This window comes from Dama dama, chromosome 19 (genome assembly GCF_033118175.1).
Source record: "Dama dama isolate Ldn47 chromosome 19, ASM3311817v1, whole genome shotgun sequence".
NCBI classification, from domain to species: domain Eukaryota; kingdom Metazoa; phylum Chordata; class Mammalia; order Artiodactyla; family Cervidae; genus Dama; species Dama dama.
In genome coordinates this window covers 40,147,118-40,172,189 of record NC_083699.1, presented here as the reverse complement: position 1 = coordinate 40,172,189, position 25,072 = coordinate 40,147,118, and the positions used below count along the sequence as shown (strand labels likewise).

General features: G+C 40.5%; 1 protein-coding gene across 12 annotated transcripts in view; it reads right to left on the bottom strand.

Annotated features, from left to right (window-relative positions):
* LPP (LIM domain containing preferred translocation partner in lipoma) overlaps positions 1-25,072 on the bottom strand; it is a 723,640-nt gene that overhangs the window by 615,955 nt on the left and 82,613 nt on the right. For 4 of the 12 annotated variants that reach the window (XM_061166817.1, XM_061166814.1, XM_061166815.1 and 1 more), the window contains exon 3: positions 1,136-1,238. The exons of the other annotated variants lie outside the window; for them this stretch is intronic. The gene's annotated coding sequence lies outside the window, so the exon portion shown is untranslated. The remainder of the gene's footprint in view (positions 1-1,135; positions 1,239-25,072) is intronic. 12 annotated transcript variants of the gene reach the window in all.

The window sequence follows — 25,072 nt, the reverse complement described above, 5'->3', positions numbered from 1 at the left end:
AGAACTCAGGCCTCGGGTATGAAAGCAATCTGCTTTCTGCGCTGTTTGTCTTTACTGAAAATCCGACGAATCCATCTAGGAAACATTTACTAAAATGCAAAAGGCAGGGAGAATTGATTCACACCCTGAACTTGGCACACAGAACCAGATTTTTCTTCTGCTCACCCAAAGGTATGCTAACCAGATTCTGCGGAGAAAGTGACAAGTTTAACAGATACAAAAGAGTGTCTAGCTCAAGAGGTGTGTGCATGTGTGTGTGTGTGTCTGTATGTGTGCAATTCACATGTGTGTCGGGGAGGGGAGGATAGTTGTCCTAACACAGAGTTAGAAAGACAAAACTGATGCAAAAAGCAAGATAGCACCATCAAACCAGTAACAATACATACTAGGGATTCATCTTTCCTGATATGACTTAGCTATCTCTTTATGTGGTATCTGACTCTCAAACTTTTGCAAATAGCATTTCAGAAGCAGAAAAACTCTTTGAAAATGGGGATTACCTGCAATTATTATTTCAATTTAAAACAAGCATTTAGAAAGCATCTATAATTTCCAACAATATTCTTGAAAAGACTTGCTGTGTGCTATGCTCAGTCATTCAGTTGTGTCCAACTCTCTGTGACTTCATGGACTGTAACCCGCCAGGTTCTTCTGTCTGTGGGATTTCCCAGGCAAGAATACTGGAGTGGGTTGTCATTTCCACCTCCAGGGGATCTTCCCGACCCAGGGATCGAACCCGTGTCTCCTACGTCTCCTACATTGCAGGCAGATTTTTTACCCGCTGAACCACTGGGGAAGCCATGGACTTATACAAAGAGAATTCAATAAGCACATTCCCCAGGCATGTCAACTTAGAAGGACAGAAATATGGGAGCAGGAAAGAAGAGCTATTTCAAGTGAGGGAGAAACCAAGGGCCCAGGAATAGCAATGACTCGCCCAATGGTGCATAGATCAGTAATTTCCACGTGGAGCACATAAAATCCAAAATGAAAGTAGAAGAGACTACATAAAGATTAGTTATGAGCTCCAAGAGCAGAGACAGAAAATGGCTACATGTTAACCCTTCACAGTATTCAGCACTCACTGAAGCACATGGTCACCCACAAACTAGCTTTGTCATTTTCCAGAGAGTACCTTTCGTCTCCTGGTGAGGACAAGGATGGGTAGAGATCACATTCTCTATTTGAAAGGCCTCTGGAGACAGGCAGTCCTGGTTATAAGATGAGGTCCATTGACTCTGTGAAGAGGAACCTTCAACAAGTTACTTGTCCTCTCAATATCTCCAGTGATTAATCTACAAACTGGACATGATCATTTCTACCTTATAAAGCAGCTGAAGAGTTTAAATGAGCTTTTTATAAAGTGTCTGCCTAGCAGTGTTTGACACATAAATAAACACTTAATAAACAGTAGTGTTAACAGGATATTCATTCATAATTCTGGCTACAAGAAAAAGGAATAATTTGTTGCAATGGTTATGAGTCAGGGAGCCTAAGGTTCATATCCCCGAAATTCTTCTCAACCTAAGCTGATCTGTGAGCCTAATTCTGATTCTACATGTGTTACCTCATTGAGTCTCCTTCTTGTCTATATTATGGTGAGGCTCAAGTGAGATCTTTGCTGGAAAAAAGCTCCTTAGAATTTGTCTTGCATAACCAACTTCCTGACATTCCTATGGAGTTGGGAGTATATAGGAAATTTTAATTTAATTTCTAAAAGTAAGGAAATGTTGTGGAAAAATTAATACCTACTAGAGCTCGTAAGTGAACTGGTCAAACAAACCAGTTTGAAAGCCACTTGTAAAATAAAGGTTTACAGAGAATAGGCAAAAAAAAAAAATTGTCTTGCAATGTGAAAATGTAAAATACGGTGGTAAAAGTCAGAACCTTCTCTGGGAAACAGTAGAGTGTCACACAATTGTAGGTACAGCATAAGAATCAGAGGAGGAATGAGAGACAGCCCATTTTTAATTTTCTCCTAGCACTTAACTTTTCTCTTCAGCACTTTTTTTTAAAAAAGAGTTTCCTTAAAAACAGCTTGAATGCCACATTACTCCTCTCGTAATGTTTCTGAGACAGAGCCTGTGAGCCTAACAACGGTACCAAGAATCCACTGAGATGACTGCTCAGGGCAGCTCAGAGAACGATCATGAGGTGCTGGCCACCGAAAGGCACAGGTCCCAGCCCAGGTGCGGAAGCCTCGGGGCAGAGCAGCCCGGGAGAACAATCACTGGAGGGGAACCAGCCAAAAGGCCTTCATCACACAGGATTTCAAAGCCAGTGTGAGGAACCCAGCAAGGGTCATGTCTCCCTCCAGGCCCATCTTCCTCATCTGTACAAGTGCCACTTTCCCAACCCTGAGACATGTCCAGAGAGGCAGGAAACTTGAAGAAGCCAGAACCACGGTCACCAGGGCTACCAGAAGTCCTGCAGTGCCTCCAATACAATGGTTTTCAGAGTAGGTTCCACAGAGCCAGAGTTCTGGATGATAGCTTGGCAATGAATGGAAGCCTATTTAACCACTTAACAACAGTCAATGACACCATCACCATGTAGTTAACGTTTTGGTTATTTTATATATAGGTATCTTCTGCTTTTCAATAATTTTCTTTATACCACTTTGCTTTTATGAAAGACCTACATCAGTACCAGTTTTCACTAAAGAAAGCTGAAGAAAATTTTCACTCTACTCCATTTTGGCTCAGGAACTGTTTTACAGGAACACTGTACTTAGAGCAGGGGAAACCTGTATTGGGATTTCCCATGAGGTTTCATGAGGTGTTTAAAAAGGAAACGTTCTGAAAATACTAAGGACCAATGAGTCCACTCTCCAAGGTCATATGGCCAGTTAATTTCCAGACCACACAGACATTTCTTGGATGAAGACCTGGGGATGAGGGGCTCATGAAGAACAATGAGAGGGGGTTAAAGGAGCTCCTGCGGGTACACACTAAAACTAGAGAGGTCAGCTCAGCCCCCACAAAAGGCTGGAAATCTCTAGAAAGATTTGAGAAGCAAGAGTGGAGGATCATGGGAGCCATAAGGACACTCATCCCAGGTGTAGAAGTTCCTTAATGTCTCTCCTCCAGGCTCATCTCTGGGTCGTCACACCCAGGTGAGCCGCCCTGGAAGAAAGCTCTTCCAGCCTGGCGACGGGGTCTTGAAGGAGAAGGGCGAAGTCGGGAAAGGAGCGCACACACTTTTTTCTGGCTCTTCAGGCTGCGCTCTGGACTCTCAGGCTGAAGTCCCTGCTGGGCACCGGTGGACTTCGGCTTTGCATTCCTCCGCCTTTCCATGGGCCAGATAGGAATAAGCGGATCCACGTCAGCCCAAGAGGAGTCTGGCGAAATCACAGGGAGGACTCTCCAATCTGCTTAGTAACGGCAACAGAAAGTGCTAAATAAGTGAGTCAAGAAATATTTCTGGAAGAGCTATTCAACTGGAATGCTTGGAGAGCCACCCGCATTGCAATAACTCGACCTGTCCTCATCTTTTAGAACACCCATGAGCCCGGGGTTTAAAAAAGGACTTCCCGGCTCCAGGGGCAGCCAAATAAATAAACACATAGAAAAGCTCTCCGTGGCTGATTGAAGTTATTAGGGAGAAAGTTATGTTCTCAATAAGGCTGTGCTTTCTCCCTCTCCCTCTCCCTCTCATTTCACATCTTTTCCCCAACCACTTTTGGGAGTGAGCAGTTTGTCATGTTTCCAAGGGAAGCGACGCAGTCTCCTGCGCGGCAGATCCATCTAAAAACATATCATCTGTCTCTGCGGCAGAAAGCCCAGTTGGAAGAAGCAAGTTCTGTGCGTTCAACTAGAAAACACTTCTTGTTCTCGCTGTCAAAATAATTCTGTATTAAACTTCTGGGATATGTGACTAATGTGCTTGGAACCTTTTGGAGCGACTGGTTTATTTATTTTAGGGAGGGGAGGGCTGCTGCTGCTGCTGCTGCTGGGGGTGGGGAGAGAGAGGGGGAGGGAGGGGAGGAAGAAGAGAAAAGGAGGAGGAAAAAGGATGGGAAACCTTGAAGAGTGCCCACGGTCTACTCAGAGACCTCAGGTCAGCTCCCAGGAGCTGGCCTTGCCACACTTCATCATCGCAAGCCGGACAAGGCCCCGGGCCAGGCAGGAAGGGGAAAGAAAAGACACAGGAAGACAGCCAGTGCACACTTCCCAGAGTGAAGGTTGCCTCACAGTTCCTAAAAAGACTCAGAAAATTAAAAAGGAAAAGCAAAACAAAACACACACATGCACCAGAGCAATCCTGTCACAGCTTTTTCTAAAACTCATAACCACTCTCTACTGCTTACAGTGGGGGAAAAAAAAATAATAAAAGCCCCAAACATACGATGGGCTTGAGGGGTGGGGAGGGGCTGGATACCACTTCTGTGACTTGACACAAATGCCTCACCTCCACAGCTTGCCGCTCCCCATTTTTCTAGGTCTTCCCAGGCCTCTGCTGTTCCCTTTGTGTTGAAGACGCACGTCTAGCTTCCTTGTTTATAGAAGTCCTATCCATATTTCAAGACTTTCAACACCACACCCTCCAGTGAAGCCTTCCCCAGCAGCAGCAAACAGAACCCTCCGCCCTTCCCCGCATCATTGATCAGTTTACAGCCAGCCTCCAGCTGATTAACACACCAATCTACCCATCCCCTGACCTACCCTCATTCCTCAGAAACCGGTCTCCCCATAGCACGCACGCGTGTGCACACACACACACACACACACACACACACACACCCCTGAGCCCTTGCAGTCAGAAGTCCAATTTTCCTATCTCAGCATCCCTCTCCCATGTAGTTTGATATGTGCATACACCAAGCATTCAGTCAATGCAGGCCCATCACTGAAACTCCATGCCTTCCACAGCAAAGCATCTTTAGCAGTAAACTCCAGAGACAAAAAAAAAAAAAAACAGCTAAAAACTCTCAGAAAAAGGAATTTGCTCAGGTTAAACCTCTAGAGTCAGCACTTGAAAACTGCCCTACTGCCTTCTCAAACCTGTTGTGTCGTCAGAGTCTCCTTCGGCCTTCAGTCAGAGAGGGGCAGAAGTTGGGAAAATGAAATGAGGAGAGGGGTGGCAGGAGGGGATGCCCGAAGTGGGAAATAGACCAGGTAAATAAATCTAAAATGCATCATTTTCATCATTGTATATTGAAATTGTCTGCTTCCTTTGTGTTTTGTTTCAACTTTCCCCTAGCTTCTCACCTGTAATATGTTTAAAAAAAGGAAAAAGGAAAGAAGATGTTTGGAAATGAGGAACAGGGATGGGACAGTGACCGGGACAATGACGAAAGGAAGAGTGAGCTGGTCTTCTTGCTGCTGGTTGGCCTGGCCAGGCCCTCCCTCTGAACTTTCTCTCCAGGGAGCTATTTGGCAAAGAGAGACTCAGAAAAGAGTTTTCACTTTCCTTCTCCAAACTCCACCTTCCTCCACCACCTCATTTTAAAAATCAGTTCCAACCTCCTAAAGAGGGAAAGGAAAAGTGAGACCCAATTCACTTCACATTTTATACCACTTAAGGAAAACCATTTCTTGAAGCAACTGCTTTACAGTTCAAACAATAACCTACTCTCTCATCCTGTTTCTCTTTGCATCTGCAGCTTTACTCTCATTCCTGTTTCCAGCTTGGAAGTGGTTCTTTGTCTTCAAAACCAGCCTCAACCTTCTTCTCATTCAAAGTATCTCTTCTCTCTCTCTCTCTCTGTCTCTCTCCCTCTCTCTCACACACACACACAGCATTGTTCCTATCTTCTTAACTTTATTAGAAGATAATAAAAATATCCACAAACAGTAAGTCTTTATTCATTATTTATTCAATTTAAATATAGCTTAATAAGTGCCCTGAGGCTTCTGAGGTGACCTTGGTAGTAAAGAACCCACCTGTCAATGTAGGAGACATAAGAGATGCGGGTTCAATCCCTGGGTCGGGAAGATCCTCTGGAGGAGGACATGGCAACCCACTCCAGTTATTCTTGCTTGGAGAAATCACCATGGATAGAGGAGCCTGGCAGACTACAGTCCATGGGATCTCAAAGAGTCAGACACGACTAAAGCGACTTAGCACACACCCATGCAATAAGCACTCTGCTCTCAAAGAGCTAATATTCTGGTAGCGGAGATCAAACTAGCTCATCAGAAAATGAAAAGCAATATTAATGGCCATATGTCACAGCAGTGGCAAATGTGACGAACTTCTCCCCACTTGAGGAACCATGTAAACCTTCCTAGAAAATGCACCTGGCACACAATAGACACTCTATAAAAAATTTTGCTAAAGGGATGAAGAATATGTGAATGTGTGAAGAAAGAAATGGCTAAAGATACATTTGAGCCTGGCCTTAAAAGGATGATTAAGATTTGGGCAGGCAGAAATGAGAGGGCTAGTGTGTTAAAGGTGAGGGTCACAGTTGCACAGAGACAGAAAAATGAGGGGACCATCTCACGAATGACCAGAAGTCTAGTGCAAAAGGGAAATGCTATTAGTGGAGGAACTGGAAAAGCATCCATTTAATAAACAAAGAAAGCACTCTCCACGTCAGGAATTAGGACCTAGTCACTGGTTCACCTTTATAAATCCTAACTCATTTACTCACCAGAACAATCTTACTCCCATTTACACATGAGAAAAGTGAAACATAGATTCAGTAATGTGCTGAGGTAAGAGTGCTAATTAATGGTGAACAGCCTGGCTGCCCAGGCTGGTTCTTAATCACTATGTTATTACAGCTTCATAGTATATCAGTGTCAAGGATAGATCACACAGGTTCAATCCTGATAGTTCCTGGTCAGGGAACTAGAGCCCACATGCACAGCCCAATAATCAAATAAATATTTTCCTATGGCTGATTCATGTTGACCTTTGATAGAAACCAACACAATTCTGTAAAGCAATTATCTTCCGATTTAAAATTTTTTAAAAAAATGAAAAAAAAAAAAAAAAGGATAGATCACAGAGGGCCTTAAATGTCAAAAAGGAGTCCATGCTTTGTTCTGTATGAAAAAGGAAACAACTAAATGATTGGGGAGTTAGAATAATAGGTCACATTGAGAAAGAATGAATAATCTGCATTCATGTATAAGACTTACTGGAGCTCAAGAATGAATTACAGACTAAGATGAACCCATCCCAACAGCAAGCCCTGCCCCCGCCCCAGCCAGTCACACTCATTCATCACTGTTTCATTGTTAGGTACAGTTTAACAGGATGCGCAGTCAGATTTTTTCTGTGTACACTGAGACCCTGAAATTTGACTGAAAAAGTCTGTTCCCATCTGGTTTCTGAACCCAGGGTTCTACGGAGCCTGCCATGGAGGCTGCAGTCAGCAGTGAATGGCCTCTTGGTCCAGCCTGAACACTCCAAGAGGCGGCCTTGTACATGCTCTGAATAGTCACAAAAATAGCTCCTCAAAAGAACTCAGGAAAAAAACTGCACTCTTTAGAACTGATGTGTTTTTCCTTTTCTCTCTCTACCCCTGCTTCCATGAGTTAGTAAGGAGATATCACTGACAAGGAGAAAGAGCACTGGACAGGAATTCAGGAGACGTGGGCTGAAGGGTCGGTTGCCACTTTTCTTTTATAAATGATCCTGGACAAGTTCCAGGCCTCAGTTTTTCTATCTGTAAAATGAGAGGTTGGTTCTCAACAACAATGACTATTCCTCTTTTTGTGCGTGTGTGTATGAATGTATATATATATATATATATATATATATATATATATATATATATATATGTATGAGGGTAGCAGGTGTCCAAACATATGAAAGTACATTTTGGTTGAAATACAGTATTCTTTTAATCACAAATGCTTTTAAAATGTTATATAGAGTGAGCTGAGAACTAGATTGTTGGGGGTGAGTTCAGGTTAAAAAAGCTGGGGTCACATAGTCAGACATTCACAAATAAAATGTCACTGTTACCTGTGAAGTGTGGGATTTTTATACTTTTACACTCTAAATTTGCAACATGAGCATATATTACTTTTACCAGAAGAACTACTATTTTAATATTAATTTTATCATTAATTTTAATAATAAACAGAATTATCATTGCAGGGAATATCAGGAGAGTCCAGAAACTCACTAACAAGTGAGTCCAGTCTTTTTATTTTCATAAGTGAAGACCAGAACAGTGACTTTCATCACTGCCCCTGTGTCCCCTGCCCACTCACTGACCCGCCGCAGCACATGGGGCTTCTGGGTGTGTGGGTTTTGGCCAGGCTCAGCCGGAAGTGCAGGAGTGGCATCTCCACCTCTTGTTAATCCCTGCAGACAGCTCAATGCCAGCCCCATTCTAAATGCTGTCATGTGATACCACTCATATGTGGAATCTAATTTTTAAAAACACAAATAAACTTATTTACAAAACAGAAACAGACTTACAGATATGGAAAACAAAGTTATGGTTACCAAAGGGGAAACATGGTAGGAGGGATAAACCAGAAGCTTGGGATGAACAGACGTACACACACTGCTAATATAAGACAGATCGTCAACAAGGACCTGCTGTATAGCACAGGGAAGTCTACTCAATATTCTGGGATAACTTATATGAGAAAAGAATCTGAAAAAGAATATATGTATTATGTATAACTGAATCATTTTGCTATACACCTGAAACTAATACAACACTGTAAATCAACTATATCAATAAACTTTATTGATTTGTAAATCAACTAAATTGTTGTTCAACATTGTAAATCAACTAAATCAATAAAATTTAAGAGCTTTAAATAAAAAAATACATGCTTAGTCAATAAGCCCTCAATTAACAAAAGACCTTGCTTAGAACTACTACAGGAAGAAGACTGATAATATTCAATTATATCTAAAGAACTTTTTTAAATCTTGGAGCCATTAAAAAGGGAGGAGGGTCATTTTAAAAGACATGTAAACAACTGCCACCATAAATAAGCCGGGCTCTTCTTTCACTGAGTTTAAACATGAGCCTTGCCTCACCAGTGTGCCTGTAGGGGATATTCTGTAACTAGGTCACCGGATTTCACTTTATCACAGAGGACCTCTCCCAAATGTTCACCAAAGCTACCAACATCTCATGAGATTAATTTTGGACAACGGCTGAGTTGTCCAAAAAACATTCAGGGAATGCTTCCAATATTCTTGGCACGGCAGGAGACACCAAAAGTAAGAGGCTGCCCCACCCTCCGGAAGCTTTCAGAAGGGGAAGAACTATACACAGGCATAAATAACGATAGCTCAAGGTACAATGTAGTAAGTTCTAAAAGTGTTCCCACTCAGAGCAGTGCAGGGTTCTAGGAAAGAAAAGGTTATTTCTAGCCACTGGGATGAGGGACAGAGCTAATGTTCCAGCAGGACAAAAAGGGAACAAAGGCAGCTATAGGGCAGATCCTGGTCCAGGGTACAGTTCACCTGGCTGGAGCCCAGGGACAGGGAAGAGTGGCCTTGATTCTAGAGTAAAAGACTGGAGTCAGATGATGGAGACAGCCCTAAGTTCCACGCTGAGAGTCCGGCTGTGCTTCCACTAGAGAGCGATGGGGCCCTCTGTGTGCAGAGTGATCTTCTCCACTGAAGCCACTTCTTTTCAGAGTAGCAGTAGATTCAATCGGCAAACAAAAAGTTTACTTTTCAGAGATGGAGAAGGACAGGGAAGTCTGGCATGCTGCAGTCCATGGGGTACCAAACTGAGCGACTTGAACAACAACAAAGTCAGATACAACTGAACGACTGAACAACAACAAACAAAAAGTTAAGAGACTATAAACATATCCAAGCCAGTGTAAATGAGCCACAATAGGCTCAGGAGGAAAATCACTGGATGGTGAATACCCCACAACTAAAACATACAACTCCTTCAACACTGAAAATCTGGTGAGGGGGTGGGAAGACAATGAATTAGGAGGGAAGGTGGCAAAGTCATGGCTCGGTCTTTTGGTTGCTCCTAGTGATCCAGTGAGTTTGAGTAAACTCCGGGAGTTGGTGATGGACAGGGAGGCCTGGCGTGCCGTGATTCATGGGGTCTCAAAGAGTCGGACATGACTGAGCGACTGAACTGAACTGACTGAGCGATCCAATCCAAAGTGACTCACTCCCAGGCCCTATGGCTGCCAATTTCAGCATCTGTGAACATTCCTGTAGCATCTTCAAAGTCTTAAACTTCTCAAAAAGGCATGAATGCTTTGGGTGAGTAGATTCAATCTCTCAATGGAATGATAACATCATAAGACTGAGGGTTCACTTCAGTCAGAAGAAAATACACCACATCAACAAAAGAGTGAAGAGAGGGTTTTTCTACCCTTAAAGCATTGATTTGGCTGGATATTAGAATCCTCTGCAGTACTAATTTTTTTTTCAAATGCTGATAGCCAGGGCCCCACCCCAGTCCATTTAAATCCGAATGTCTAGAGAAGGTACCCAGGCATGGTTAGAATTAAAACCCCAGGTGATTTTAATGTACAGCGAGGATTGAGAGTCCACGCTAGAAGTTTGGACAAAATGCTCGAAGGAAAGCAAGGCAGCGAATAAATGAAAAGAACTGACTGGGTTCAGCTCAACAGCACAGTAATTGTCAAGCCCCCCTCCCTTTGGTTGGAGAGTCCAGAGTGAACTCTTTATGGTAAGGGCAGGGGGTCAGCTTCCCCTGGGCCTGTCAGCAGATGGCTTGGGAGGGTCATCAGCATCTTCTATTCAACAAAGGTGTGCCCCCTACATCAGAGCACAAGCCAAGGACACCTGGGCAGCAGGCGCCAGCACTGGCTCATGCACAGTCCTTCCCCCACTGTAGTAGGACAGGAGGAAGCAGGAGCCTGCAGATGTCAGTTTCCAGCCTTCAGTGATAGGGCAGTGTGGAAGTGGAAGTAGGGTACAGGCTTTACAATTAGGTAAATGCTGACTTGGCCACTTTCTTCATGAGCATAAGTGAGTCCTTTCATCTCTTTGAGTCTATGTTTCCTTATCTGTAGAGTGGGAATTAGACTGTAAGTGTAAATGTCTTTTTTTCTTCTAAGGTTAAGAATAATGTACATTTGCAGCAACACGGATGGATCTAGAGATTATCATATTGAGTGAAGTAAGCTGGACAGAGAAAGACAAATATCATATGATATTGCTTATATGTGTAACCTTATTTTTAAAAAACGACACAAATGAACTTGTGTACAAAACAGAAATAGACCCACAGACACAGAAAACACACTTATGGTTACCAAAGAGGAAAAGGGTAGGGGGCTAAATTAGGAGTTTGGGATGAACATTCAGATAGTACTAAGTGGCTCAGGAAATGGCAACCCACTCCAGTGTTCTTGCCTGGAGAATCCCAAAGACGGGGAGCCTGGTGGGCTGCCATCTACGGGGTCGCACAGAGTCGGACACAACTGAAGCAACTTAGCAAGTGGCTCTGACGGTAAAGAATCCGCCTGCAATGCAGGAGACCTGGGTTCAGTCCCTGAATTGGGAAGATCCCCTGGAGAAGGGAATGGCTACCCACTCCAGTATTCTTGCTTGGAGAATTCCATGGACAGAGGAACCTGACAGGCTACAGTCTATGGGGTCCCAAAGAGTTGGCCATGCCTGAGAAACTAACACAACAACAATATATAAGATAAATAATCCACAAGGAGCTATACATACCACAGAGAACTATACTCAATATTTTGTAATAACATATAAGGTAAAAGAATATGAAAAACAACATATATATGTATGTATACACACACATACATATATATGTATAGCTGAATCACTTTGTTGTACACCTGAAACTAACACAACATTATAAATCAACTACACTCCAATAAAAAATAAAATAAAAATACAGAAAAAAAAGAATGATGTGTGTACATAGTCTGGTATTTACTAGATGCTCACTAAATGACAATGAATGTTATTATTATCATTATTGAGCAAATAAACTGACCTGAAATTATCTCCAAAACTGCATTCCATGATCACACCATGAACTGAAGACAAAATAAGAAATTTATGCAGCAGACAACCAATTTCAACTCATAAACCAGGAAGAAGTATTATTTACACTTCCAGTGTCAACTAAAAACCAGCCTGCTTAAACCTAGAGGTAATTTATTTCCCTCAGTCATGGTGGTGATGGTGGTGGTAGTTTAGTCGCTAAGTCATATCCAACTCTTGCGATCCCATGGACTGTAGCCCATCAGGATCCTCTGTCCATGGGATTCTCCAGGCAAGAATACTGGAGTGGGTTGCCATTTCCTTCTCCAGGGGATCTTCCCTGACCCAGGGATCGAACCCAGGTCTCCTGCACTGCAGGCAGATTCTTTACCAAGTGAGCTTACCAGGGAAGCTCCCTCAGCCATACCTGTCAGCAAATACAAACTGGCTTGGATTCCAACAGTCATTATGATTCGTCTTTCCTCTGTTCAGCCCTTATCACACAACAGAAAGACAAAGCTGAAAGGTCTGGAGAAGACATGACCATCAGGCTCATGGGGACACAGAGTATGTAAGGAGCACGTCTGTCCTCGAGAAGGTGGTCAATCTTCATTAAACCTAGAAGTCAATGATTTCAGAATAGAACTATAAACACACTCTGATTAAATTTACTAACACTTCTTATAAGACAGACCGTATGGAAATTAATGCCTTACTCTGTGTAAGGAGCTGTGCCAGGAACAGCTCCAAAGCCAGCTCCACAGGTGTGGGGGATGCCAAGCACTGGGACAGAGATAAGGTCAAATGTTTAGGCTCTCCTACCACCTGGTATCCTCAGACAATGAATGCCCTTCACTTCTCTAAGCCATGGCTTCCCTCTCTTTAATGAGGGATTGAGCTCCTTAAGGATCACTGAGAGAATTAATAGATGGTCATCATGGAAATCATTTGTAAACAAATTGGTGGTAGATAAACATGAGGAATCTGTTCCAATCTGACCTACATGCTGTCTCCCAGTACAAAAGCATAAAAATCTACCAATAGAATATTTGTATCCATTACAGACTTGGGTCAAATGTTAAATTGCTGAGTGTTAAAATCAATATTAAGCCAAAGCCAAGACTGAAAATCTATTACCATCATCATCTAGATTTCCTTGATACAAGAATAAATACAAAATTTCTCTGTGTTTAAGATAATTTATCTGGGATTTGTTACATGATTGTGGAAGTTTTTCTGATCATGAAATGTTGAAGAGACAAAGTTGGCAATCTACTTGTAATTTATCTTTAAAAAAACTAAACTATTCTTATAGGACTTGTCTAGAAAGATTCATGGCCTTAATTAAAATTAAATGCTGAAACTTAAAAGTGAAAGAAAGAAAGTGAAGTCGCTCAGTCGTGTCCAACTCTTTGCGACCTAAGTAAGGACTGTAGCCTACCAGGCTCCTCCGTCCATGGAACTTTCCAGGCAAGAGTATTGGAGTGGGTTGCCATTTCCTTCTCGGGATCTTCCTGACCCAAGGATCGTACCTGGGTCTCCCGCATATCAGGCAGACACTTTACCATCTGAGCCACCTGGGAAGCACCTAAAAACAGTTTCTTAAAAATAGTCACTCTTTTTAATTATGAATGCATTCACTAACCAATTCTATAATGATTAGAATTATAATTTAATCTCATAATAATGCCTCTTAAACTTTATATTTTTATAAACATTAGCTAGGAAAAAATACAATGTTCTTCCCAAAGGTATCTAGCTAATGTACTCTATTAACAAAGATTTCACAAATCTAATACTAGCATTTACTATCAACTTATTTCCCTAATTGCTTAACTATTCAAAAGTTCTTAATAGTTTCCATAATCATGGTTAAATATTGTTGTATTTTGCTCTTATAACATATACTTTAATATTTCAGTGGATTTGTAGAATTTCAGGGAATAAAGCACCTTTAGAAGACCATTTACTACAAATTATATGTAAAAAATTCACCTATATTTGAAAGTAACAATCTAGAAATTTATTTTATAGATATTAAGTGGAAAGTAATATCTGTATATAAACAACAAAACTGAAATACATGTTTGCTCATATTACAAATGGTTTTATGCTGATATAACAGCAACCAATGTTATGTTAGTTATTCACAAATTCAGAGATGCCCATAATGTTAATAAAGTCAACAACTGGCTATCTTACCATTCCAAGGGCTGAAGCAGAGAGCTAAGCCAAAGAGCATCTTTACAACAAATATTAAAGCAAAAACCAAAGTTAGTGCATCCTTTAAGGCAAATGAGTTGCCTACTTCTACTAAAAGGGCACTTCTAGATTTTTAGTATCCTAAAACAGAAACACGACATGGGACAAAAAAATGAGAATTTTCAACACATATGTATCAAAAGACTGCCATGAATCAGATACTATACTAAGATATCCAGAAGAATTCACAGTTCAGCACAGGAGACAAACATGTACACAACAACCATCACTGTGTTTGTAGAGGTCTGGCACAGAGTGTGTATGGTACGGGATGGGACGTTAGGAAAACCTTCACCAAATAGGACTTTCAAGCCCCAAATGGAGGCTGCATGCCTCAAACCTATGAACAAGCTCAAAGAAACAGTGATGCTCTAGAATCATGTGTCAGTTTGCAGGTTGGACAAGAACAGTCACAAATTCCATGGTTTTTCAGACATGGTTTTCAGAGTTTCATTTTCATGACCTGGGAAGTAACATAAAATATCTGAGTCTCAGTTTCCTTATCTGTAAAATGGGATAACATTTATTTTGAGAGGGTGCTGGAAAGACTTATGAGGTGTCTACCGGAAGTATCTAACAGAGTCCCCAGCTGGATACAGCGTTCTGTACCCTTTTTGCTCCCTCCCTTCCCAGTATCAATTCACACATTCAGTACATGAGCTCAGACAAATGGTTCTATGACATGGTTCTTAGCCTTGTTGCTGAAACAACCAAGATGTTTCCACAACTCCATCAAGGCATAGGGAACATTCTCAAGAAGCCAATAGGAATAACAAATAAGTCACTCAAACGTTTTATAACCTCCCTGGCATGGAATGGGAGTGAGTTGGGATGCAAGGATTTATCTGTGTTTAGCACTACACAAAGAAGATGGGGCTTCCCAGGTGGCGCAGTGCTAAAGAACCTGCCTGCCAATGCAGGAGATTCAGGAAACATGAGTTCGACCCCTGGGTCAGGAAGATCCCCTGCAGGAGGAAATGGAAACCCATTCCAGTATTCTTGCCTGGAAAATTTCAAGGACAGAGGAGCCTGGTGGGCTACATTCCATAGGGTCGCAAAGAGTCAAATGCAACTGAGCAAGCACAAACACACAGAAGAGATAGACACCACACTGGGACTCCCAAGTATGGCTGAGAAGGACAAAGCCTCCAGGGATCTAAATATTTGGGCATCAAGTTCTGTTAGAAGTCCTTTTGAGAGGTTACACTCCAGGAACTCAGCTCGTTAACAGTTGCCCTGGGCGATGTATAATCTTACAGCTACACATGCCACATCTTCAATGGGAGGAGAGGCAGTGAGGGAATTCTATCCACTGCATTTGGTGGGCACAAGTTTTTGGGGCCCCAGAGAGGAAGATGCTCGTGGAGCAGAGAATATTCTCCTTTAGATCCTCCAAACAGTTTGCTCCGGTTCTTCCCCATGCAATGCCTCTGACAACCAATCCCATTCCCAAAGCGTCTGAGGCAGAACACAGGAATTGGCAAGCCAATTAATGCAAAGCTCTTGCTCCCAGGCATGTATGGAAGTGAAACTGAGCTGATCCTGAGCTGCCTCGTGGATCTGATTAATGCAATTTCCTCTCCATCCGACTACTGAAACTCTGACTCACTATTTTAAAAAAGGCGGGGTGGGAGGCTCCAGGCCTAAAATGATGAGGACCAGATACAAAGTGTGCTGACCACAAAGTACACTGAAGCCCTGTCTCATAACTGGCAGACACTTTCAATTTACCAGAGACAACACCTACTAAACTGGTACTGTCTTACTGAACCTGCCCTGCCCTTATAAGGGCAGCTACATCTGTCTTGGCTCTCACCTTCTTTTGTAGTTTTGGAACACATCATGTGTAGAGTTTAACTTCTTAAGAATAGGTGGGCAGTCCCAATTCTGGTTTAATGTCTAGTAGCAGAAATTCATTATGCATTTACTGGGCAAAAACCACGTGCACAGATGGGCCTGAGCTAATCCCTGGAAGTACAAAGGTGAATCAGGATGCAACCACTGACTCGTGTAGCACAGTGATTTCCCTGGTAGGCACTAAGGAAAGGTTAACTGTTCAGGGTTGCAATACATAACTATTATTAATTTTAACGTTAAAAATACAGAACATATTTAACAGTGGAGGACTGGTTTAAAGAGCAAGCCACAGAACAGCGGTCAACAGTCTGTATACACACACAGGCACATACACAGGACAGAACGTTATTCATTATGATGTATTTCGAGATAATAGGATTACAGACGACCCAGATTTTGTTCCTCATACTTTCCTGTTTTCCAAATTTCCTACAGTGAAAATTAATTACTCGTATATTCAAAACGAGCACCAACATAATATTGAAAATAAAGAAAGCACGCTAATAGCTCAGAATTCTGTGCTCCCAAAGAGCCCCTGTATTAAACCTAGATATTTGACACCTCAGCCCCTCACTCAGAAGTTGCATGTGTACATGTGTGCATGTATGTGCACACAGGTACCTAAGTACACATTTATGGTTGATACCAACCAACCCAAAATAACCAGGGATCCATTTATACGATCCCTGGTGGAGGCGAGAGGTGCAGGGAAGATTGGACAAACTCCAAGAGACAGGTGGTCATCTTTCAGAGCAGCTGAAACTGGAATACATCAGCGTGATCTCTGATCAGAAAAACTATTCAAACCTAGAACGCATGAGACAGAGAAAACCAAAAGTGGTTTCCAGGATGAGTCCCAAGCTGAAATCGCAGAAGTGCAGAGCTCCTGAGCCCGGACATTTCCTTCTTAACTAGCTGTTTCTAGTTAAGGTGTCTAATATCGAGGTTTAATACAGGAGCTCTTTGGGAGCTCAGAATTCTGAGCTATTAATGTGCTTTATTTTCAACATTATGTTGGCGCTCGTTTTGAATATACGAGTAATTAATTTTCACTGTAGAAAATTTGGAAAACACAGGAAAGTACAAGGAACAATTCTATGTGCCTATTCCTGGGTGACAAGCAGCAATGATTAAATCATTTATGTAATAATGATTCATGATTAAGCTTTACACCTCTACAGAAGCCAGGAAGTTATACACAAAATTCTCTGCAAATATGTTTATCTGATTGCTAGGACTAAGAAGAAAGAAACTGCCTCTTCAAACATATACTGTTGGAAGGAGAACCAAACCAAAAACACTGTAGAAAGGTCAATGAGAGTGAACCGGACAAGTTCAAGCTCAGAAATATCAAATGAACATGTAGGATACTCCAGGCACTGTAGGTGTCTGCACCACAGTAATGAATGATGCCTTCACAGACTTTAACTTCTTCTGAAGCTAAATTCTTCTAATTTAGGAGGAAGCAATAAAACCAAAAAGTCACGGGGAATCCTGGTACCATATGATATAATATTGCAGCCCTAATACACTTGACTGTGTACATCTAAGTATTAAGCTATTAATAGGAGTAAAGTATTGGAAGGAGGGGGGCAGATATTTGTTCCTGGTTTAAAGAAATTTGACAAATTCATACTAATAGCTCTGAGAAGCCATACTGCAAAAAAATTTGTCTAAATCTGCATAAGCTGGCATTTCTCAAATGTTTGACCACAAAAATACCCCTTTTCATGGAATACCTATCCACAGATCAAAGAAGGCTGACATTTAGCATAACTCAGTTTGCAAAGAGCCCATTAATGGCTGTGCCATCAATATTAAATTCTCATCAGATGAGTTCTTTTAAAAAAGATGGGAGAGTTTATTATGTGTTCTATAAAAATTAACAAAAAACTTTAAATCTGATTCTTGAATGTATGAAATTTATTTATTTGGATTTTTTCCTTCTCTAAAATCGAGGAAAATGAGACTTTGGTATATTTCCCAGCTTGCTGGAGAATTATGGAACTATAAATTCAGCCCCCCCCAAAACCCCAAGGCCTCTGGGGATCCCTTCTCACCCCATGTGGCTACGGGCTACAAGTAGAGGTGTCCCTGAAGCACGGGTAGTCGGCAGAGGACGGCACAGTGAGCAGTCAGCGTGTGGCCAGTGCTACAGACAATAGACACAGAGACACAGGTGTTCACAAGAGTGTGCAGCCAACTTCTCATAACCTATTTCAGGGAGGCGGAGTGGTTGCAGATCACTGAGGAGAGAGCACAGATAAAGCCTAAACCCTCCTCTGTTCTAAACATCGTTTCTGTTAAAGACATTAGTCAATTGGACAAGAAAAATGGATGAGAGAAGTTGACTTATAAAAAGTCAAGCACTCTGTATTGAAAGTGAGAAGATTTACATTCTAATCTTGTCTCAACCTTCAGCCAGAATCTCTAAATTTTTCTCCAATCAGCCTCTTCCCCATCATTCCCTCTCCTTCATATCTAGTCATGGTATAAGTTAAAAAGTACCATCAATCTCAAATCACAGAGACAAAGAATTATTTAATTAAATGGTACTGGTATGCTAGATAGTCATTTGGATAAAGATAAAATTAGAGCCATTCATCACATCATATGTAAGAATAAACTGCATGTGAATCAGACATCTAAACGTGAACAGAGAAACTATACGGGAACTGGAAGATAACACGAGTAGACATGGTGTCAGGAACACTTTCTAGCTACAATCAGAGAACAGGAGCAAATTTTACAAAAGATTTGTAAATTTGTCTATATAAGTGTAAAGGTCTTTTCTCATGACAAAAAAGACAAACACTGTAAACAGAGTCAAACAACAAATTGGGAGAAAATATTTGTAATATATTTCATAAATTAAGGGTTAATTTACAGAGATTTCCTGAGGAAAAGAAAGACCAAAATTCAAATTTTAAAAATGGGCAAATGATATGAACAGATAATTCATAAAAAATGGAATTTATAAAATTAACAAATGTGGTCTTTAAACACATGAAAAGATATTCAGCTTCACTCATAATAAGACATATGCAAATTTAAACTAAAGTGAGATATCATCTCTCACCCATCACATTGGCAGCAATTCAAAAGCTTGACAATACACTCTGTGGTGGAGGATGCTGGTGGGACACCCCCAGGGAGAGGACTACGGCACTGCCTATATAACAAGACATCTGCCCTTGACCCGGCATTCCCACTTCTAAGAATGTAGCCTGAAGATAAGCCTCCAATGTTATGAAAATAAATATGCATAATATTATTCACTGCAGGAAACTGCTCTACCACCCAAGCATAGAAGATCAGTTGTATAAAAGAGATAGAGAGACAGGGAGAGATATGAGGCAGGAAAGAAAGGCATAAAGATGGGTAAAACCAGGAAAGAAAGAGAGAGAAGGGGAGAAAGAGAGACAGAAGGGAAGACAGAAGAAAAGAAAGAAGTTCTAAAGAAAGGAGGGAGAAAGAGAAAAAAAGAAGAAAAAGATTTTTAAAAAGCAAAGTACCTAAGAGCATATGTGTGTGTGTGCATATTACCTTTTATGTAAAAAAGAAAAAGAAATACGAGAGACACAAGAAAGAAACTAAGGAAACAATGAGGCTGGTTGGGTAAGAGAGTAGAAGAAATACTGGACGATACTTTGTTGTTTAGTTTTGACAACTGAAGCATGTTATTATTTTACATATTCAAAAAATTTAATTCAATCAACAAGACAAGGGTGAGAAGAAAGGAAACTGAAACCCAAAGTCTGAAACAACAAAGTTTGAAACAATTGAATCCAAACACATTTCAAATGAACAACATGATGACTCTGAGGGGTTGGGGGAAAGGATCATAAAGAGAAAAGAACTAATCCAGGTAACTCCTAAATACAGTATTTGACAGTATACGCTCAGTCCTAGACAGGGTTAAAGTTGGGGCAGAGGATCACAAACAAACTCTGAACTCTTGTTAGCAGGTTTGTGTTGTGTCATGATGACGGTAAAAATAAAATCATTATTATTATTTGTATATACATATATGCAGAGTACATCATGAGAAACGCTGGGCTGGAAGAAGCACAAGCTGGAATCAAGATTGTCGGGACAAATATCAATAACCTCAGATAGGCAGATGACACCACCCTTATGGCAGAAAGTGAAGAGGAACTAAAAAGCCTCTTGATGAAAGTGAAAGGGTAGAGTGAAAAAGTTGGCTTAAAACTCAACGTTCATAAAACTAAGATCATGGCATCTGGTCCCATCACTTCATGGGAGATAGATGGGGAGACAGTGGAAACAGTGTCAGTTATTTTGGAGGGCTCTAAAATCACTGCAAATGGTGATTGTAGCCATGAAATTAAAAGACACTTACTCCTTGGAAGGAAGGTTATGACCAACCTAGATAGTATATTAAAAAGCAGAGACATTACTTTGCCAACAAAGGTCCGTCTAGTCAAGGCTATGGTTTTTCCAGTGGTCATGTATGGATGTGAGAGTTAGACTGTGAAGAAAGCTGAGTGCCGAAGAATTGATGCTTTTGAACTGTGGTGTTGGAGAAGACTCGTGAGAGTCCCTTGGACTGCAAGGAGATCCAACCAGTCCATCCTAGAGGAGATCAGTCCTGGGTGTTCATTGGAAGGACTGATGCTGAAGCGGAAACTCCAATATTTTGGAAGGACTGATGCTGAAGCTGAAATGCCAATACTTTGGCCACCTCATGCGAAGAGTTGACTCATTGGAAAAGACCCTGATGCTGGGAGGGATTGGGGGCAGGAGGAGAAGGGTACAACAGAGGATGAGATGGCTGGATGGCATCACCGACTCAATGGACATGAGTTTGAGTAAACTCCAGGAGTTGGTGATGGACAGGGAGGCCTGGCGTGCTGCCATTCATGGGGTCGCAAAGAGTCAGACACAACTGAGCAACTGAACTGAACTGATGTGGATAGACACTCATATAGCACAGGTATATATATATATTTAAGCACTTTATATATACACACACACACGTGCCTATATGCTTTTATGTGCAATATTTCCCAGCTATGGCTATTGAATGGGCTTAGGACCCAAAGCACCACAGTACTCAAGAACATGCAACACTCAAATATTGGCCCCAACACCATTCTCCACTGAAAAGAATCAAGACAGAGAGAAGAAACAGTTGATTTTAGAGCTCAGAGAGAGAAGATACAGATCAAACTAGAATATCCTTTTATCCTAGCAGGTAAATAAGTGCTAACAGCAAAGATGGGAACGTATCACAAGGACACAGGAGTCAGCTTACAGGGACAATTTAATCATCACAACAGTTACATACTACTATGAACTATATAAGATTTAAACAGATATATGGAGTCCATATCTATTGAAACAGACAGAAAGAGAAGGGAAGGAGTCTTATTTAGAATAGAATGCAGAATGTTGCATAATAAACATGAAAGAATCACTAATGATGGAAAAGCATCACTGCAAACATAATAGTAAAGACTAGTTTCCACGAAAATTTTGAGAAAATTTTTGATGAGGAACAAAGTATATCCTCATGGATTACTTAATAATTGCAAAGCAAAAATGGTAACTATATAGTGGAGAAACTGAACAACACATTGACCAGGTGATCAAAAACACCATCAGGAGCCTCCTGAGGAGGACACAGCATCAACTACACAGTCTTCTAGCAGCGAATGCATAACTGAATTTTAACACAAAGAAACAGAGGACAAACCCAACATGAGGGATATTATATTTCTCAAAAGGGAGGCATTGTATTCTTCAATGCATAAGAGTCATGTCAATGGCATAAGAGAAGAAAGGCTATGGAAATGTTCCAGATTAGAAGGGATTAAAGAAACATGACAACTAAGTAAATGCACTACCTGATTCTAGGCTGGATTCTCTACTAGAGGAGAAAAATTCTGTCAAGTATATAACTGGCAAATTGACAAAACAGTAGATTAAAATATTACATCAGGGTTATATGTACTGAAATAGATAACTATAATGTGAATATGAAGAGATGGTCCTTATTATTAGGAAATAGACACTGTACTTAGTCATAGGAGGCCATGATGTATCATGACATATGCAACCTCCTCTCAAGCACTATAGAAAAAATACTATAAAAAATAAATATGTAAATGCATGTGTGTATATGTATATACATGTGTGTGTGTGTGTGTGTGTATGTACACACACATAAGAAGATGGGGGAAAATGCAAATAGCTTGAAATGTTAACAATACATGAAACTGATAAAAGCATATAGGTATTGTACCATTTGACTCAACAATTCCACTCCTGGATATATTACTGAAGAAAACAAAAACACTAGCTCAAAAAGTTCCATGCACTCCAGTGTTCATAATAGCATTATTTACAATAGGCAAGATATGGAAGTAACCTAAGATGAATGGATCAAGAAGATGTGGTACATGTATACAATAGAATACTACTCAGTCATAAAAAATAAACAAAATTTTGCCATTTGAAACAACATGGATGAACCTGGAGGGTATAATGCTTAGTGTAATTTATCAGAGAGGAAATATGTACTGTATGACATCACTTATATGTGGAATCTAAACAATAAAACATACTAGTGAATATAACAAAACAGAAACAGGCACAGATAGATATAGAGAACAAACTCACAGTTACCAGTGGAGAGGAAGAAGTAGAAAGGGCAAGATACAGATAGGGGATTAACAGGCACAAACTACTATGCATAAAATAAATAAGCTACATGAATACACTGTACAGTACAGGGAATATAGCCAATATTTTAAATAACTATAAATTAAGTATAACCTCTAAAAACTGTGGATCACTATGTTGTACACTTGTAGCTTACACAATATTGTACAACTATACCTCAATAAGAAATAATTTTTAAAAAATTTGAAAGCACATGGGTGTTGTTTTGACTATTCGTTTTATGTTCGAAATTATTTACAATAAAAAATTAAATAAAAATAACCACGGAGAAAGAGAAGGGGCGGGGGGAATGTAGCAATTAAAAAGTAGCTCTCTGTGACAACCTAGAGAGGCAGAATGGGGTGGGAGGTAGGGGGAAGGTTCAAGAGGGAGGGGACATATGTATACCTATGGCTGATTCATGTTGATATATGGCAGAAACTAACACAATATTGTAAAGCAATTATCCTCCAATTAAAAATAAATAACATTTTTAAAGTTGCTCTATTTTCTAATAGGATTTGAAAATAATTAGTAAATTAAGCCCAAACTACCTCATTCCATGTAATATTTATGTGTCCATATGTTTCACAGATACATAAAGAATGCTGCATATTTTAATTTCTTAACATGGAAAATTATCCTATAATTTCTTCTTCTAAAACTCCTGGAGTAAATAATTCCTAACCCGTCCAAGGCCACAGTGTCTATGTAACCAGAGCTATAATTACAAGATTTGTAGGTCAATTCAAGCCTCTGAAGTTCCAGTTCACCACATTTGCAATCTGAGTACTATTTTCCTTCTAGAAAGAGCAAGTTTAGAGTTGGAAGATGAGCTATATCTAACATGATAATAGCTAGCATCAATTTTTTAAAATCTATCAGCACTGGCCTTTGAAGTTAACTATCACCAAATGCACAAGCTTGGGGGTGGCGGGGGACAAGAAGCACTCTTTTGGTCAAAATATAGATTAACCCACATGTGCTACCTTCCACTACACACCTGAACTTCCCAACAGGAGGAAAAAATAGTGAATCAGACCTTGAAGTTTCCTTCCTTGATAAGTTTCAGAGGGGGAAAAAAAAGATACAAAGGTTACACATTATGAGGCCAAGAACCATCAAACATAGAACTTGATGTTTAAACAGAAACAGGTAAAATATCCGGGAAGGCAACAGAACTCTCAGCTCTTTGATTCCAAAACAGCCTCAGCAGACAGAAAAAAAAAAAAAAAAAAGATATATATATATATGTGTGTGTGTATATATATATATATATATATATATATATATATATATATAATTAAAAATTATACTGCAGCTGAATACTAGGTATTGTTCCTTTCCAAAAGCATTAAAATATAAAGGTCAGTTAGCTTAAATGGTATTTTATTGAACACACTTTAAAAAGACCTTGAACAATTAAAGCAATGAAATATATTCCTTGCTATCATTTTAAACGTTCTCAGAAGCATAAAAGAAGGCACATACCACAAAAAAATGTTAACCCCTTCTCTCCCTTTATTTCAAGGCCTCGCAGAACTTATAAGCCTTTTCAGTAGAGTTTCTCCAGTGGTTCCATGTAGTTTGGGTGAAATTCTTGGTTATCTAGCGGTTTCACTTGGGTGTCAGGGTCGCGACCGCCCAGAAATACGGTCCATGAAGAGGGGTTATTACCAGGATACCACCAAAGACACAGGTCAAAGATCAAGACTACATCAATGGGTCTCCCAGGAGCTCTAAAATAAGACCAAAGCTCACACACTCTAATTCAGGTGAGCAACTTAGGAACAGGGCATCTTTTTCTTAATTCCTCCAGAGATTTTAATAGGGCAGGTGGGCTTACAAACCACTGGACTGGAAGACTGCAAACTCCTCTGCAGCTCCTAAGCTCTAGGAAAAGCTTCAACCATCTCCTTCCTGCCTTATAGGATCCTCAGACAGACAGACCCTGACAGATTCTGTTATTTCTCTCCCTGGTTCAGTTTCCATAAAAATAAAATGGTGAAAATGACAAGCCATTTCCACCAGGCTAGAAGGGGAAAAGGTGATTGATTTTAAGGTGTTTTGCATAAATGAGTATCAGTTTTTATCAATTTCCTTACATAATATGTAAAAAGGTTCCTTAACTTTTCAAAGGCATTGCTCTCCCACAAAACAGTCTATAAACTGTCTAAGCCTCTAAAAATATCCTCCACTGTTTTGTTTTTGTTTCCCCCCTCAAGTCCCTGGAAACTAGTACCTCGGGCAGGGTACTTTATCATAGGATCATAGATCAGTGTCTTTCTAGAAGTTCCCTGGAAAGCCCCCGGCTTTCATGCAGAAAAGAGGTCATTACCCCATTTCACAGATAGGTCAAGTGAAGCTCAGAAAGATCAAG